This window comes from Toxotes jaculatrix, chromosome 16 (assembly GCF_017976425.1).
Source record: "Toxotes jaculatrix isolate fToxJac2 chromosome 16, fToxJac2.pri, whole genome shotgun sequence".
NCBI classification, from domain to species: Eukaryota; Metazoa; Chordata; class Actinopteri; family Toxotidae; genus Toxotes; species Toxotes jaculatrix.
Genome location: NC_054409.1, coordinates 4,174,219 through 4,187,951, shown reverse-complemented (window position 1 = coordinate 4,187,951; position 13,733 = coordinate 4,174,219). Strand labels below are relative to the sequence as shown.

General features: G+C 47.2%; 16 non-coding genes across 16 annotated transcripts; all 16 read right to left on the bottom strand.

Moving 5' to 3' along the window:
- Positions 1-59: 59 nt before the first annotated feature.
- On the bottom strand, positions 60-250 carry LOC121196594. Its single transcript, XR_005896041.1, has one exon. It is a non-coding gene; the product is annotated as a U2 spliceosomal RNA (small nuclear RNA).
- Positions 251-827: 577 nt separating this feature from the next.
- Positions 828-991, bottom strand: LOC121196297. Its single transcript, XR_005895765.1, has one exon. It is a non-coding gene; the product is annotated as a U1 spliceosomal RNA (small nuclear RNA).
- Positions 992-2,151: 1,160 nt separating this feature from the next.
- Positions 2,152-2,266, bottom strand: LOC121196113. The gene has a single exon (XR_005895592.1). It is a non-coding gene; the product is annotated as a U5 spliceosomal RNA (small nuclear RNA).
- Positions 2,267-2,656: 390 nt separating this feature from the next.
- On the bottom strand, positions 2,657-2,847 carry LOC121196683. Its single transcript, XR_005896125.1, has one exon. It is a non-coding gene; the product is annotated as a U2 spliceosomal RNA (small nuclear RNA).
- A 577-nt stretch (positions 2,848-3,424) lies between these two features.
- Positions 3,425-3,588, bottom strand: LOC121196265. Its single transcript, XR_005895735.1, has one exon. It is a non-coding gene; the product is annotated as a U1 spliceosomal RNA (small nuclear RNA).
- Positions 3,589-4,749: 1,161 nt separating this feature from the next.
- Positions 4,750-4,864, bottom strand: LOC121196112. Its single transcript, XR_005895591.1, has one exon. It is a non-coding gene; the product is annotated as a U5 spliceosomal RNA (small nuclear RNA).
- A 397-nt stretch (positions 4,865-5,261) lies between these two features.
- On the bottom strand, positions 5,262-5,452 carry LOC121196593. The gene has a single exon (XR_005896040.1). It is a non-coding gene; the product is annotated as a U2 spliceosomal RNA (small nuclear RNA).
- Positions 5,453-6,029: 577 nt separating this feature from the next.
- On the bottom strand, positions 6,030-6,193 carry LOC121196264. Its single transcript, XR_005895734.1, has one exon. It is a non-coding gene; the product is annotated as a U1 spliceosomal RNA (small nuclear RNA).
- Positions 6,194-7,354: 1,161 nt separating this feature from the next.
- On the bottom strand, positions 7,355-7,469 carry LOC121196111. Its single transcript, XR_005895590.1, has one exon. It is a non-coding gene; the product is annotated as a U5 spliceosomal RNA (small nuclear RNA).
- A 390-nt stretch (positions 7,470-7,859) lies between these two features.
- LOC121196592 lies at positions 7,860-8,050 on the bottom strand. The gene has a single exon (XR_005896039.1). It is a non-coding gene; the product is annotated as a U2 spliceosomal RNA (small nuclear RNA).
- A 577-nt stretch (positions 8,051-8,627) lies between these two features.
- On the bottom strand, positions 8,628-8,791 carry LOC121196387. Its single transcript, XR_005895851.1, has one exon. It is a non-coding gene; the product is annotated as a U1 spliceosomal RNA (small nuclear RNA).
- A 1,168-nt stretch (positions 8,792-9,959) lies between these two features.
- Positions 9,960-10,074, bottom strand: LOC121196110. The gene has a single exon (XR_005895589.1). It is a non-coding gene; the product is annotated as a U5 spliceosomal RNA (small nuclear RNA).
- Positions 10,075-10,468: 394 nt separating this feature from the next.
- Positions 10,469-10,659, bottom strand: LOC121196590. Its single transcript, XR_005896038.1, has one exon. It is a non-coding gene; the product is annotated as a U2 spliceosomal RNA (small nuclear RNA).
- Positions 10,660-11,236: 577 nt separating this feature from the next.
- On the bottom strand, positions 11,237-11,400 carry LOC121196296. The gene has a single exon (XR_005895764.1). It is a non-coding gene; the product is annotated as a U1 spliceosomal RNA (small nuclear RNA).
- Positions 11,401-12,560: 1,160 nt separating this feature from the next.
- LOC121196109 lies at positions 12,561-12,675 on the bottom strand. Its single transcript, XR_005895588.1, has one exon. It is a non-coding gene; the product is annotated as a U5 spliceosomal RNA (small nuclear RNA).
- A 390-nt stretch (positions 12,676-13,065) lies between these two features.
- LOC121196682 lies at positions 13,066-13,256 on the bottom strand. The gene has a single exon (XR_005896124.1). It is a non-coding gene; the product is annotated as a U2 spliceosomal RNA (small nuclear RNA).
- Between the last annotated feature and the right edge of the window lie 477 nt (positions 13,257-13,733).

Below are 13,733 nucleotides of genomic sequence, written 5' to 3'. Positions count from 1 at the left end.
TAAAAGTTTGACTCCTAACTAAACATGCGTGTCAGAGCTTGATTTTCTACAAAGCAAGAGAAAGGTGCACCGTTCCCGGCGGCACTGCAATGCCAGGTCGATGCGTGGAGTGAGCGGAGCAAGCTCCCTTTTCAGCTCCCTCTCCTAAAAATGGGTTTAATACGTTATCCCCATATAGGGGACATATCAGATATTAAACTGATAAGAACAGATACTACACTTGATCTTAGCCAAAAGGCCGAGAAGCGATGAGGCCCAAGCGTTTGACGTCCAAATCAAGCTCTTGGTACAACCGTCACTTGTCGCGGTGTCCCGTTTGTAAGCCAGCTTATCAATTGCCGCCACTTAGCAACTCCGCCCATCTGTCTGCCGTGTACTTTTCCCTGCCGCTATACAAAGATGTTTGACCTTTCACCAACTCAAAAGGCTCAGCCATACGGCAAAGCCGGCCAAAAATAGCTTCAACTCATTGCTGTTCCACACCAAAGCCTAGAAATAAAGCATACTAGAACAACATCTAGCACACATTTCTTCCACAAACAAGCAGCACAGTCGAACAGGAGAGCTCACACTTCATTTTGTCATGGAAAGGCCACGCCCACTTCCCCAATTCCAATGGGAACACGGGGAATTGTCATGACTAAACACGCCACTCTGTAGCGCACGCCAGAGAGCTTCTGCAGAGCAACACTGCCGGTTTGTGGACAGACTGCAAAAGCTGACATGTAACTCCAAATCAACAAAGCCACTTCACAAAACGGAGAGTCTTCAACAGGTTAGCGCATGGGCATTCCTGACACATTGTGTTTTCTTCTACACGCACGCAACAGGGGAGAGCGCGAACGCAGTCCCCCACTACCAGAAATTATGCAGTCGAGATTCCCACATTTGGGGAATTCGCAGGGGTCAGCACAGCCGGAGTGCAATGGCTGAGCCTCGCCCTGGGTGAACCACTTTGTTGATCATGGTATCTCCCCTGCCAGGTAAGTATGAGCTGCAGCTGGAAGAGAGCGGGTGGTGGTCACCAGGCACAGCGCTCTGGCTGACGGTGCCTACAATGCATAATCCCACATTTCAGCGCCTTGAGCATCAGCTCCCCTTTGTCTGTTACATTTATGGCTGAAAAGACACAAACACTGCTGCAAATAGGTTGCGGCGTGCGGCAAACGCGCTTTGTTGGATCTACCCATCATGCACTGCTCTGCCAAAAACAAAGGAACACTGTGTGAAATGCCACTAGTCAAGCTGTCTCTTGGGAAAGAAAGCAAAGGCCCACGTGGGACACTTTTCAAAACATTTGACTAAATGAACTAAACACTGACATGAACTACTAACATGTATTGACTCAGCGAAAACCTTGGAGCTGACCTGGACTTTCCTGTGGTTTCCTCTTGTCCTTGTAACAGCAGTAGCTCCTCCCTTCCTTGTCAATAATTGTGCAGAAATATCTGAGGGCTTCTTTCTTCCTAAATCATAAGCAAGTCCTGTCCAGTCCAACTGTTTCTGCTCCTGTTTGACTTCTGAACTTGTCTCTGGCTGTGTGTCCACTTACTGCAGCCTCTGACATCAGACTGTAGAATCTTGATACATCAAAGGCATCAAAGGACAAACACACGCTCACACATACCGGTACTTATATCTTTGTGAGGACACTCTCTGGCATAATGCTTTCCCTCGCCCTAACCTCTCTCTCTCTTAGCGTCTCAGACCTATGTCAGTACCAGTGCCTCTGTCAAAGAATACAAAAAAAACAAACACTAGACCTGTACACACATAAAGTCATGTATTCATGTAGTCATCTGTGAATGTGTGTTTGATGAGTGCAAAGTGAAAATGCTGCATGAACCTTGTTTTTGTAAAAGCTTCTCTTGTTTCCTTTGCTTCTTACAACTGTATATTTTTCAAGCATCATCTGTCATATTGAAGAAATAAGTTCATTCAGTGGCGTTATTTCTTTTTTTACTGTCATCATGTCCACTTTTCTTGTCTCAAAGACGGCAGCATCCCCACCAAAGCCTAAAAATAAAGTATACCAGCGAAATGACAACATCTAGCACACATTTCTTCCGCAAAGAAAGAGCAAAGTCGGACAGGGGAGCTCCCACTTGTGGCGCTCTATAAAGATGTTTGACTTTTCACCAACTCAAAAGGCTCAGCCATAAGGCCGAGCCAGCCAAAAATAACTTCAACTCATTGGTGTTCCTCTCCACGGAAGTCTTTAGTAAAAGGCGAAAGACTTGTGCGTTATGAAGAGAAACAAGAGTCAGAACAGGCCTGTCTCAGAGAGCAGCTGCAGACCCTAGTCGTCCCAGCTACCACCGTCGCGGTGCGCCTCCCTTGGCTTGCCGCGTGCTAAATCCCAGCCTCCCCTCCACCCCCCACCACCTCCAGCCTGAAAAATCCAGGCCTGGCTTTTACATGGAGACTACAAAGTCTGGGAAACGATCAGGCGTCTTCAGGGAGTCCGCGACCAATCATCGTAGCTGAAGTGCACTGTGTTGTTGAGCGGGGTTCCCTGGGTGATATCAGTAAATCAACTGACTGGTTGTGCACAATTCACTTGATCAAAACTTAGCCGCATTTTCCTTCAGCCACTGTAAAAGTTTGACTCCTAATTAAACATGCGTGTCAGAGCTTGATTTTCTACAAAGCAAGAGAAAGGTGCACCATTCCCGGCGGCACTGCAATGCCAGGTCGATGCGTGGAGTGAGCGGAGCAAACTCCCTTTTCAGCTCCCTCTCCTAAAAATGGGTTTAATACGTTATCCCCATATAGGGGACATATCAGATATTAAACTGATAAGAACAGATACTACACTTGATCTTAGCCAAAAGGCCGAGAAGCGATGAGGCCCAAGCGTTTGACGTCCAAATCAAGCTCTTGGTACAACCGTCACTTGTCGCGGTGTCCCGTTTGTAAGCCAGCTTGTCAATTGCCGCCACTTAGCAACTCCGCCCATCTGTCTGCCGTGTACTTTTCCCTGCCGCTATACAAAGATGTTTGACCTTTCACCAACTCAAAAGGCTCAGTCATACGGCAAAGCCGGCCAAAAATAGCTTCAACTCATTGCTGTTCCACACCAAAACCTAGAAATAAAGCATACTAGAACAACATCTAGCACACATTTCTTCCACAAACAAGCAGCACAGTCGGACAGGAGAGCTCACACTTCATTTTGTCATGGAAAGGCCACGCCCGCTTCCCCAATTCCAATGGGAACACGGGGAATTGTCATGACTAAACACGCCACTCTGTAGCGTACGCCAGAGAGCTTCTGCAGAGCAACACTGCCGCTTTGTGGACAGACTGTAAAAGCTGACATGTAACTCCAAATCAACAAAGCCACTTCACAAAATGGAGAGCCTTCAGCAGGTTAGCACATGGGCATTCCTGACACATTGTGTTTTCTTCTACACGCACGCAACAGGGGAGAGCGCGAACGCAGTCCCCCACTACCAGAAATTATGCAGTCGAGATTCCCACATTTGGGGAATTCGCAGGGGTCAGCACAGCCGGAGTGCAATGGCTGAGCCTCGCCCTGGGTGAACCACCTTGTTGATCATGGTATCTCCCCTGCCAGGTAAGTATGAGCTGCAGCTGGAAGAGAGCGGGTGGTGGTCACCAGGCACAGCGCTCTGGCTGACGGTGCCTACAATGCATAATCCCACATTTCAGCGCCTTGAGCATCAGCTCCCCTTTGTCTGTTACATTTATGGCTGAAAAGACACAAACACTGCTGCAAATAGGCTGCGGCGTGCGGCAAACGCGCTTTGTTGGATCTACCCATCATGCACTGCTCTGCCAAAAACAAAGGAACACTGTGTGAAATGCCACTAGTCAAGCTGTCTCTTGGGAAAGAAAGCAAAGGCCCACGTGGGACACTTTTCAAAACATTTGACTAAATGAACTAAACACTGACATGAACTACTAACATGTATTGACTCAGCGAAAACCTTGGAGCTGATCTGGACTTTCCTGTGGTTTCCTCTTGTCCTTGTAACAGCAGTAGCTCCTCCCTTCCTTGTCAATAATTGTGCAGAAATATCTGAGGGCTTCTTTCTTCCTAAATCATAAGCAAGTCCTGTCCAGTCCAACTGTTTCTGCTCCTGTTTGACTTCTAAACTTGTCTCTGGCTGTGTGTCCACTTACTGCAGCCTCTGACATCAGACTGTAGAATCTTGATACATCAAAGGCATCAAAGGACAAACACACGCTCACACATACCGGTACTTATATCTTTGTGAGGACACTCTCTGGCATAATGCTTTCCCTCGCCCTAACCTCTCTCTCTCTTAGCATCTCAGACCTATGTCAGTACCTGTGCCTCTGTCAAAGAATACAAAAAAAAAAAAACACTAGACCTGTACACACATAAAGTCATGTATTCATGTAGTCATCTGTGAATGTGTGTTTGATGAGTGCAAAGTGAAAATGCTGCATGAACCTTGTTTTTGTAAAAGCTTCTCTTGTTTCCTTTGCTTCTTACAACTGTATATTTTTCAAGCATCATCTGTCATATTGAAGAAATAAGTTCATTCAGTAGCGTTATTTCTTTTTTTACTGTCATCATGTACACTTTTCTTGTCTCGAAGACGGCAGCATCCCCACCAAAGCCTAAAAATAAAGTATACCAGCGAAATGACAACATCTAGCACACATTTCTTCCGCAAAGAAAGAGCAAAGTCGGACAGGGGAGCTCCCACTTGTGGCGCTCTATAAAGATGTTTGACTTTTCACCAACTCAAAAGGCTCAGCCATAAGGCCGAGCCAGCCAAAAATAACTTCAACTCATTGGTGTTCCTCTCCACGGAAGTCTTTAGTAAAAGGCGAAAGACTTGTGCGTTATGAAGAGAAACAAGAGTCAGAACAGGCCTGTCTCAGAGAGCAGCTGAGGACCCTAGTCGTCCCAGCTACCACCGTCGCGGTGCGCCTCCCTTGGCTTGCCGCGTGCTAAATCCCAGCCTCCCCTCCATTGCCTCCCCCCCAGCATCTCCAGCCTGAAAAATCCAGGCCTGGCTTTTACATGGACACTACAAAGTCTGGGAAACGATCAGGCGTCTTCAGGGAGTCCGCGACCAATCATCGTAGCTGAAGTGCACTGTGTTGTTGAGCGGGGTTCCCTGGGTGATATCAGTAAATCAACTGACTGGTTGTGCACAATTCACTTGATCAAAACTTAGCCGCATTTTCCTTCAGCCACTGTAAAAGTTTGACTCCTAACTAAACATGCGTGTCAGAGCTTGATTTTCTACAAAGCAAGAGAAAGGTGCACCGTTCCCGGCGGCACTGCAATGCCAGGTCGATGCGTGGAGTGAGCGGAGCAAGCTCCCTTTTCAGCTCCCTCTCCTAAAAATGGGTTTAATACGTTATCCCCATATAGGGGACATATCAGATATTAAACTGATAAGAACAGATACTACACTTGATCTTAGCCAAAAGGCCGAGAAGCGATGAGGCCCAAGCGTTTGACGTCCAAATCAAGCTCTTGGTACAACCGTCACTTGTCGCGGTGTCCCGTTTGTAAGCCAGCTTGTCAATTGCCGCCACTTAGCAACTCCGCCCATCTGTCTGCCGTGTACTTTTCCCTGCCGCTATACAAAGATGTTTGACCTTTCACCAACTCAAAAGGCTCAGCCATACGGCAAAGCCGGCCAAAAATAGCTTCAACTCATTGCTGTTCCACACCAAAACCTAGAAATAAAGCATACTAGAACAACATCTAGCACACATTTCTTCCACAAACAAGCGGCACAGTCGGACAGGAGAGCTCACACTTCATTTTGTCATGGAAAGGCCACGCCCGCTTCCCCAATTCCAATGGGAACACGGGGAATTGTCATGACTAAACACGCCACTCTGTAGCGTACGCCAGAGAGCTTCTGCAGAGCAACACTGCCGCTTTGTGGACAGACTGCAAAAGCTGACATGTAACTCCAAATCAACAAAGCCACTTCACAAAATGGAGAGCCTTCAGCAGGTTAGCACATGGGCATTCCTGACACATTGTGTTTTCTTCTACACGCACGCAACAGGGGAGAGCGCGAACGCAGTCCCCCACTACCAGAAATTATGCAGTCGAGATTCCCACATTTGGGGAATTCGCAGGGGTCAGCACAGCCGGAGTGCAATGGCTGAGCCTCGCCCTGGGTGAACCACCTTGTTGATCATGGTATCTCCCCTGCCAGGTAAGTATGAGCTGCAGCTGGAAGAGAGCGGGTGGTGGTCACCAGGCACAGCGCTCTGGCTGACGGTGCCTACAATGCATAATCCCACATTTCAGCGCCTTGAGCATCAGCTCCCCTTTGTCTGTTACATTTATGGCTGAAAAGACACAAACACTGCTGCAAATAGGCTGCGGCGTGCGGCAAACGCGCTTTGTTGGATCTACCCATCATGCACTGCTCTGCCAAAAACAAAGGAACACTGTGTGAAATGCCACTAGTCAAGCTGTCTCTTGGGAAAGAAAGCAAAGGCCCACGTGGGACACTTTTCAAAACATTTGACTAAATGAACTAAACACTGACATGAACTACTAACATGTATCGACTCAGCGAAAACCTTGGAGCTGATCTGGACTTTCCTGTGGTTTCCTCTTGTCCTTGTAACAGCAGTAGCTCCTCCCTTCCTTGTCAATAATTGTGCAGAAATATCTGAGGGCTTCTTTCTTCCTAAATCATAAGCAAGTCCTGTCCAGTCCAACTGTTTCTGCTCCTGTTTGACTTCTAAACTTGTCTCTGGCTGTGTGTCCACTTACTGCAGCCTCTGACATCAGACTGTAGAATCTTGATACATCAAAGGCATCAAAGGACAAACACACGCTCACACATACCGGTACTTATATCTTTGTGAGGACACTCTCTGGCATAATGCTTTCCCTCGCCCTAACCTCTCTCTCTCTTAGCATCTCAGACCTATGTCAGTACCTGTGCCTCTGTCAAAGAATACAAAAAAAAAAAAACACTAGACCTGTACACACATAAAGTCATGTATTCATGTAGTCATCTGTGAATGTGTGTTTGATGAGTGCAAAGTGAAAATGCTGCATGAACCTTGTTTTTGTAAAAGCTTCTCTTGTTTCCTTTGCTTCTTACAACTGTATATTTTTCAAGCATCATCTGTCATATTGAAGAAATAAGTTCATTCAGTAGCGTTATTTCTTTTTTTACTGTCATCATGTACACTTTTCTTGTCTCGAAGACGGCAGCATCCCCACCAAAGCCTAAAAATAAAGTATACCAGCGAAATGACAACATCTAGGACACATTTCTTCCGCAAAGAAAGAGCAAAGTCGGACAGGGGAGCTCCCACTTGTGGCGCTCTATAAAGATGTTTGATTTTTCACCAACTCAAAAGGCTCAGCCATAAGGCCGAGCCAGCCAAAAATAACTTCAACTCATTGGTGTTCCTCTCCACGGAAGTCTTTAGTAAAAGGCGAAAGACTTGTGCGTTATGAAGAGAAACAAGAGTCAGAACAGGCCTGTCTCAGAGAGCAGCTGAGGACCCTAGTCGTCCCAGCTACCACCGTCGCGGTGCGCCTCCCTTGGCTTGCCGCGTGCTAAATCCCAGCCTCCCCTCCATGCCCCACCACCTCCAGCCTGAAAAATCCAGGCCTGGCTTTTACATGGAGACTACAAAGTCTGGGAAACGATCAGGCGTCTTCAGGGAGTCCGCGACCAATCATCGTAGCTGAAGTGCACTGTGTTGTTGAGCGGGGTTCCCTGGGTGATATCAGTAAATCAACTGACTGGTTGTGCACAATTCACTTGATAAAAACTTAGCCGCATTTTCCTTCAGCCACTGTAAAAGTTTGACTCCTAACTAAACATGCGTGTCAGAGCTTGATTTTCTACAAAGCAAGAGAAAGGTGCACCGTTCCCGGCGGCACTGCAATGCCAGGTCGATGCGTGGAGTGAGCGGAGCAAGCTCCCTTTTCAGCTCCCTCTCCTAAAAATGGGTTTAATACGTTATCCCCATATAGGGGACATATCAGATATTAAACTGATAAGAACAGATACTACACTTGATCTTAGCCAAAAGGCCGAGAAGCGATGAGGCCCAAGCGTTTGACGTCCAAATCAAGCTCTTGGTACAACCGTCACTTGTCGCGGTGTCCCGTTTGTAAGCCAGCTTATCGATTGCCGCCACTTAGCAACTCCGCCCATCTGTCTGCCGTGTACTTTTCCCTGCCGCTATACAAAGATGTTTGACCTTTCACCAACTCAAAAGGCTCAGCCATACGGCAAAGCCGGCCAAAAATAGCTTCAACTCATTGCTGTTCCACACCAAAGCCTAGAAATAAAGCATACTAGAACAACATCTAGCACACATTTCTTCCACAAACAAGCAGCACAGTCGGACAGGAGAGCTCACACTTCATTTTGTCATGGAAAGGCCACGCCCACTTCCCCAATTCCAACGGGAACACGGGGAATTGTCATGACTAAACACGCCACTCTGTAGCGCACGCCAGAGAGCTTCTGCAGAGCAACACTGCCGCTTTGTGGACAGACTGCAAAAGCTGACATGTAACTCCAAATCAACAAAGCCACTTCACAAAACGGAGAGTCTTCAACAGGTTAGCGCATGGGCATTCCTGACACATTGTGTTTTCTTCTACACGCACGCAACAGGGGAGAGCGCGAACGCAGTCCCCCACTACCAGAAATTATGCAGTCGAGATTCCCACATTTGGGGAATTCGCAGGGGTCAGCACAGCCGGAGTGCAATGACTGAGCCTCGCCCTGGGTGAACCACCTTGTTGATCATGGTATCTCCCCTGCCAGGTAAGTATGAGCTGCAGCTGGAAGAGAGCGGGTGGTGGTCACCAGGCACCGCGCTCTGGCTGACGGTGCCTACAATGCATAATCCCACATTTCAGCGCCTTGAGCATCAGCTCCCCTTTGTCTGTTACATTTATGGCTGAAAAGACACAAACACTGCTGCAAATAGGCTGCGGCGTGCGGCAAACGCGCTTTGTTGGATCTACCCATCATGCACTGCTCTGCCAAAAACAAAGGAACACTGTGTGAAATGCCACTAGTCAAGCTGTCTCTTGGGAAAGAAAGCAAAGGCCCACGTGGGACACTTTTCAAAACATTTGACTAAATGAACTAAACACTGACATGAACTACTAACATGTATTGACTCAGCGAAAACCTTGGAGCTGATCTGGACTTTCCTGTGGTTTCCTCTTGTCCTTGTAACAGCAGTAGCTCCTCCCTTCCTTGTCAATAATTGTGCAGAAATATCTGAGGGCTTCTTTCTTCCTAAATCATAAGCAAGTCCTGTCCAGTCCAACTGTTTCTGCTCCTGTTTGACTTCTGAACTTGTCTCTGGCTGTGTGTCCACTTACTGCAGCCTCTGACATCAAACTGTAGAATCTTGATACATCAAAGGCATCAAAGGACAAACACACGCTCACACATACCGGTACTTATATCTTTGTGAGGACACTCTCTGGCATAATGCTTTCCCTCGCCCTAACCTCTCTCTCTCTTAGCATCTCAGACCTATGTCAGTACCAGTGCCTCTGTCAAAGAATACAAAAAAAAAAAAAAAAAAAACACTAGACCTGTACACACATAAAGTCATGTATTCATGTAGTCATCTGTGAATGTGTGTTTGATGAGTGCAAAGTGAGAATGCTGCATGAACCTTGTTTTTGTAAAAGCTTCTCTTGTTTCCTTTGCTTCTTACAACTGTATATTTTTCAAGCATCATCTGTCATATTGAAGAAATAAGTTCATTCAGTAGCGTTATTTCTTTTTTTACTGTCATCATGTACACTTTTCTTGTCTCGAAGACGGCAGCATCCCCACCAAAGCCTAAAAATAAAGTATACCAGCGAAATGACAACATCTAGCACACATTTCTTCCGCAAAGAAAGAGCAAAGTCGGACAGGGGAGCTCCCACTTGTGGCGCTCTATAAAGATGTTTGACTTTTCACCAACTCAAAAGGCTCAGCCATAAGGCCGAGCCAGCCAAAAATAACTTCAACTCATTGGTGTTCCTCTCCACGGAAGTCTTTAGTAAAAGGCGAAAGACTTGTGCGTTATGAAGAGAAACAAGAGTCAGAACAGGCCTGTCTCAGAGAGCAGCTGAGGACCCTAGTCGTCCCAGCTACCACCGCCGCGGTGCGCCTCCCTTGGCTTGCCGCGTGCTAAATCCGAGCCTCCCCTCCATTGCCCCCCCAGCATCTCCAGCCTGAAAAATCCAGGCCTGGCTTTTACATGGACACTACAAAGTCTGGGAAACGATCAGGCGTCTTCAGGGAGTCCGCGACCAATCATCGTAGCTGAAGTGCACTGTGTTGTTGAGCGGGGTTCCCTGGGTGATATCAGTAAATCAACTGACTGGTTGTGCACAATTCACTTGATAAAAACTTAGCCGCATTTTCCTTCAGCCACTGTAAAAGTTTGACTCCTAACTAAACATGCGTGTCAGAGCTTGATTTTCTACAAAGCAAGAGAAAGGTGCACCGTTCCCGGCGGCACTGCAATGCCAGGTCGATGCGTGGAGTGAGCGGAGCAAGCTCCCTTTTCAGCTCCCTCTCCTAAAAATGGGTTTAATACGTTATCCCCATATAGGGGACATATCAGATATTAAACTGATAAGAACAGATACTACACTTGATCTTAGCCAAAAGGCCGAGAAGCGATGAGGCCCAAGCGTTTGACGTCCAAATCAAGCTCTTGGTACAACCGTCACTTGTCGCGGTGTCCCGTTTGTAAGCCAGCTTATCAATTGCCGCCACTTAGCAACTCCGCCCATCTGTCTGCCGTGTACTTTTCCCTGCCGCTATACAAAGATGTTTGACCTTTCACCAACTCAAAAGGCTCAGCCATACGGCAAAGCCGGCCAAAAATAGCTTCAACTCATTGCTGTTCCACACCAAAGCCTAGAAATAAAGCATACTAGAACAACATCTAGCACACATTTCTTCCACAAACAAGCAGCACAGTCGAACAGGAGAGCTCACACTTCATTTTGTCATGGAAAGGCCACGCCCACTTCCCCAATTCCAATGGGAACACGGGGAATTGTCATGACTAAACACGCCACTCTGTAGCGCACGCCAGAGAGCTTCTGCAGAGCAACACTGCCGGTTTGTGGACAGACTGCAAAAGCTGACATGTAACTCCAAATCAACAAAGCCACTTCACAAAACGGAGAGTCTTCAACAGGTTAGCGCATGGGCATTCCTGACACATTGTGTTTTCTTCTACACGCACGCAACAGGGGAGAGCGCGAACGCAGTCCCCCACTACCAGAAATTATGCAGTCGAGATTCCCACATTTGGGGAATTCGCAGGGGTCAGCACAGCCGGAGTGCAATGGCTGAGCCTCGCCCTGGGTGAACCACTTTGTTGATCATGGTATCTCCCCTGCCAGGTAAGTATGAGCTGCAGCTGGAAGAGAGCGGGTGGTGGTCACCAGGCACAGCGCTCTGGCTGACGGTGCCTACAATGCATAATCCCACATTTCAGCGCCTTGAGCATCAGCTCCCCTTTGTCTGTTACATTTATGGCTGAAAAGACACAAACACTGCTGCAAATAGGTTGCGGCGTGCGGCAAACGCGCTTTGTTGGATCTACCCATCATGCACTGCTCTGCCAAAAACAAAGGAACACTGTGTGAAATGCCACTAGTCAAGCTGTCTCTTGGGAAAGAAAGCAAAGGCCCACGTGGGACACTTTTCAAAACATTTGACTAAATGAACTAAACACTGACATGAACTACTAACATGTATTGACTCAGCGAAAACCTTGGAGCTGACCTGGACTTTCCTGTGGTTTCCTCTTGTCCTTGTAACAGCAGTAGCTCCTCCCTTCCTTGTCAATAATTGTGCAGAAATATCTGAGGGCTTCTTTCTTCCTAAATCATAAGCAAGTCCTGTCCAGTCCAACTGTTTCTGCTCCTGTTTGACTTCTGAACTTGTCTCTGGCTGTGTGTCCACTTACTGCAGCCTCTGACATCAGACTGTAGAATCTTGATACATCAAAGGCATCAAAGGACAAACACACGCTCACACATACCGGTACTTATATCTTTGTGAGGACACTCTCTGGCATAATGCTTTCCCTCGCCCTAACCTCTCTCTCTCTTAGCGTCTCAGACCTATGTCAGTACCAGTGCCTCTGTCAAAGAATACAAAAAAAACAAACACTAGACCTGTACACACATAAAGTCATGTATTCATGTAGTCATCTGTGAATGTGTGTTTGATGAGTGCAAAGTGAAAATGCTGCATGAACCTTGTTTTTGTAAAAGCTTCTCTTGTTTCCTTTGCTTCTTACAACTGTATATTTTTCAAGCATCATCTGTCATATTGAAGAAATAAGTTCATTCAGTGGCGTTATTTCTTTTTTTACTGTCATCATGTCCACTTTTCTTGTCTCAAAGACGGCAGCATCCCCACCAAAGCCTAAAAATAAAGTATACCAGCGAAATGACAACATCTAGCACACATTTCTTCCGCAAAGAAAGAGCAAAGTCGGACAGGGGAGCTCCCACTTGTGGCGCTCTATAAAGATGTTTGACTTTTCACCAACTCAAAAGGCTCAGCCATAAGGCCGAGCCAGCCAAAAATAACTTCAACTCATTGGTGTTCCTCTCCACGGAAGTCTTTAGTAAAAGGCGAAAGACTTGTGCGTTATGAAGAGAAACAAGAGTCAGAACAGGCCTGTCTCAGAGAGCAGCTGCAGACCCTAGTCGTCCCAGCTACCACCGTCGCGGTGCGCCTCCCTTGGCTTGCCGCGTGCTAAATCCCAGCCTCCCCTCCACCCCCCACCACCTCCAGCCTGAAAAATCCAGGCCTGGCTTTTACATGGAGACTACAAAGTCTGGGAAACGATCAGGCGTCTTCAGGGAGTCCGCGACCAATCATCGTAGCTGAAGTGCACTGTGTTGTTGAGCGGGGTTCCCTGGGTGATATCAGTAAATCAACTGACTGGTTGTGCACAATTCACTTGATCAAAACTTAGCCGCATTTTCCTTCAGCCACTGTAAAAGTTTGACTCCTAATTAAACATGCGTGTCAGAGCTTGATTTTCTACAAAGCAAGAGAAAGGTGCACCATTCCCGGCGGCACTGCAATGCCAGGTCGATGCGTGGAGTGAGCGGAGCAAACTCCCTTTTCAGCTCCCTCTCCTAAAAATGGGTTTAATACGTTATCCCCATATAGGGGACATATCAGATATTAAACTGATAAGAACAGATACTACACTTGATCTTAGCCAAAAGGCCGAGAAGCGATGAGGCCCAAGCGTTTGACGTCCAAATCAAGCTCTTGGTACAACCGTCACTTGTCGCGGTGTCCCGTTTGTAAGCCAGCTTGTCAATTGCCGCCACTTAGCAACTCCGCCCATCTGTCTGCCGTGTACTTTTCCCTGCCGCTATACAAAGATGTTTGACCTTTCACCAACTCAAAAGGCTCAGTCATACGGCAAAGCCGGCCAAAAATAGCTTCAACTCATTGCTGTTCCACACCAAAACCTAGAAATAAAGCATACTAGAACAACATCTAGCACACATTTCTTCCACAAACAAGCAGCACAGTCGGACAGGAGAGCTCACACTTCATTTTGTCATGGAAAGGCCACGCCCGCTTCCCCAATTCCAATGGGAACACGGGGAATTGTCATGACTAAACACGCCACTCTGTAGCGTACGCCAGAGAGCTTCTGCAGAGCAACACTGCCGCTTTGTGGACAGACTGTAAAAGCTGACATGT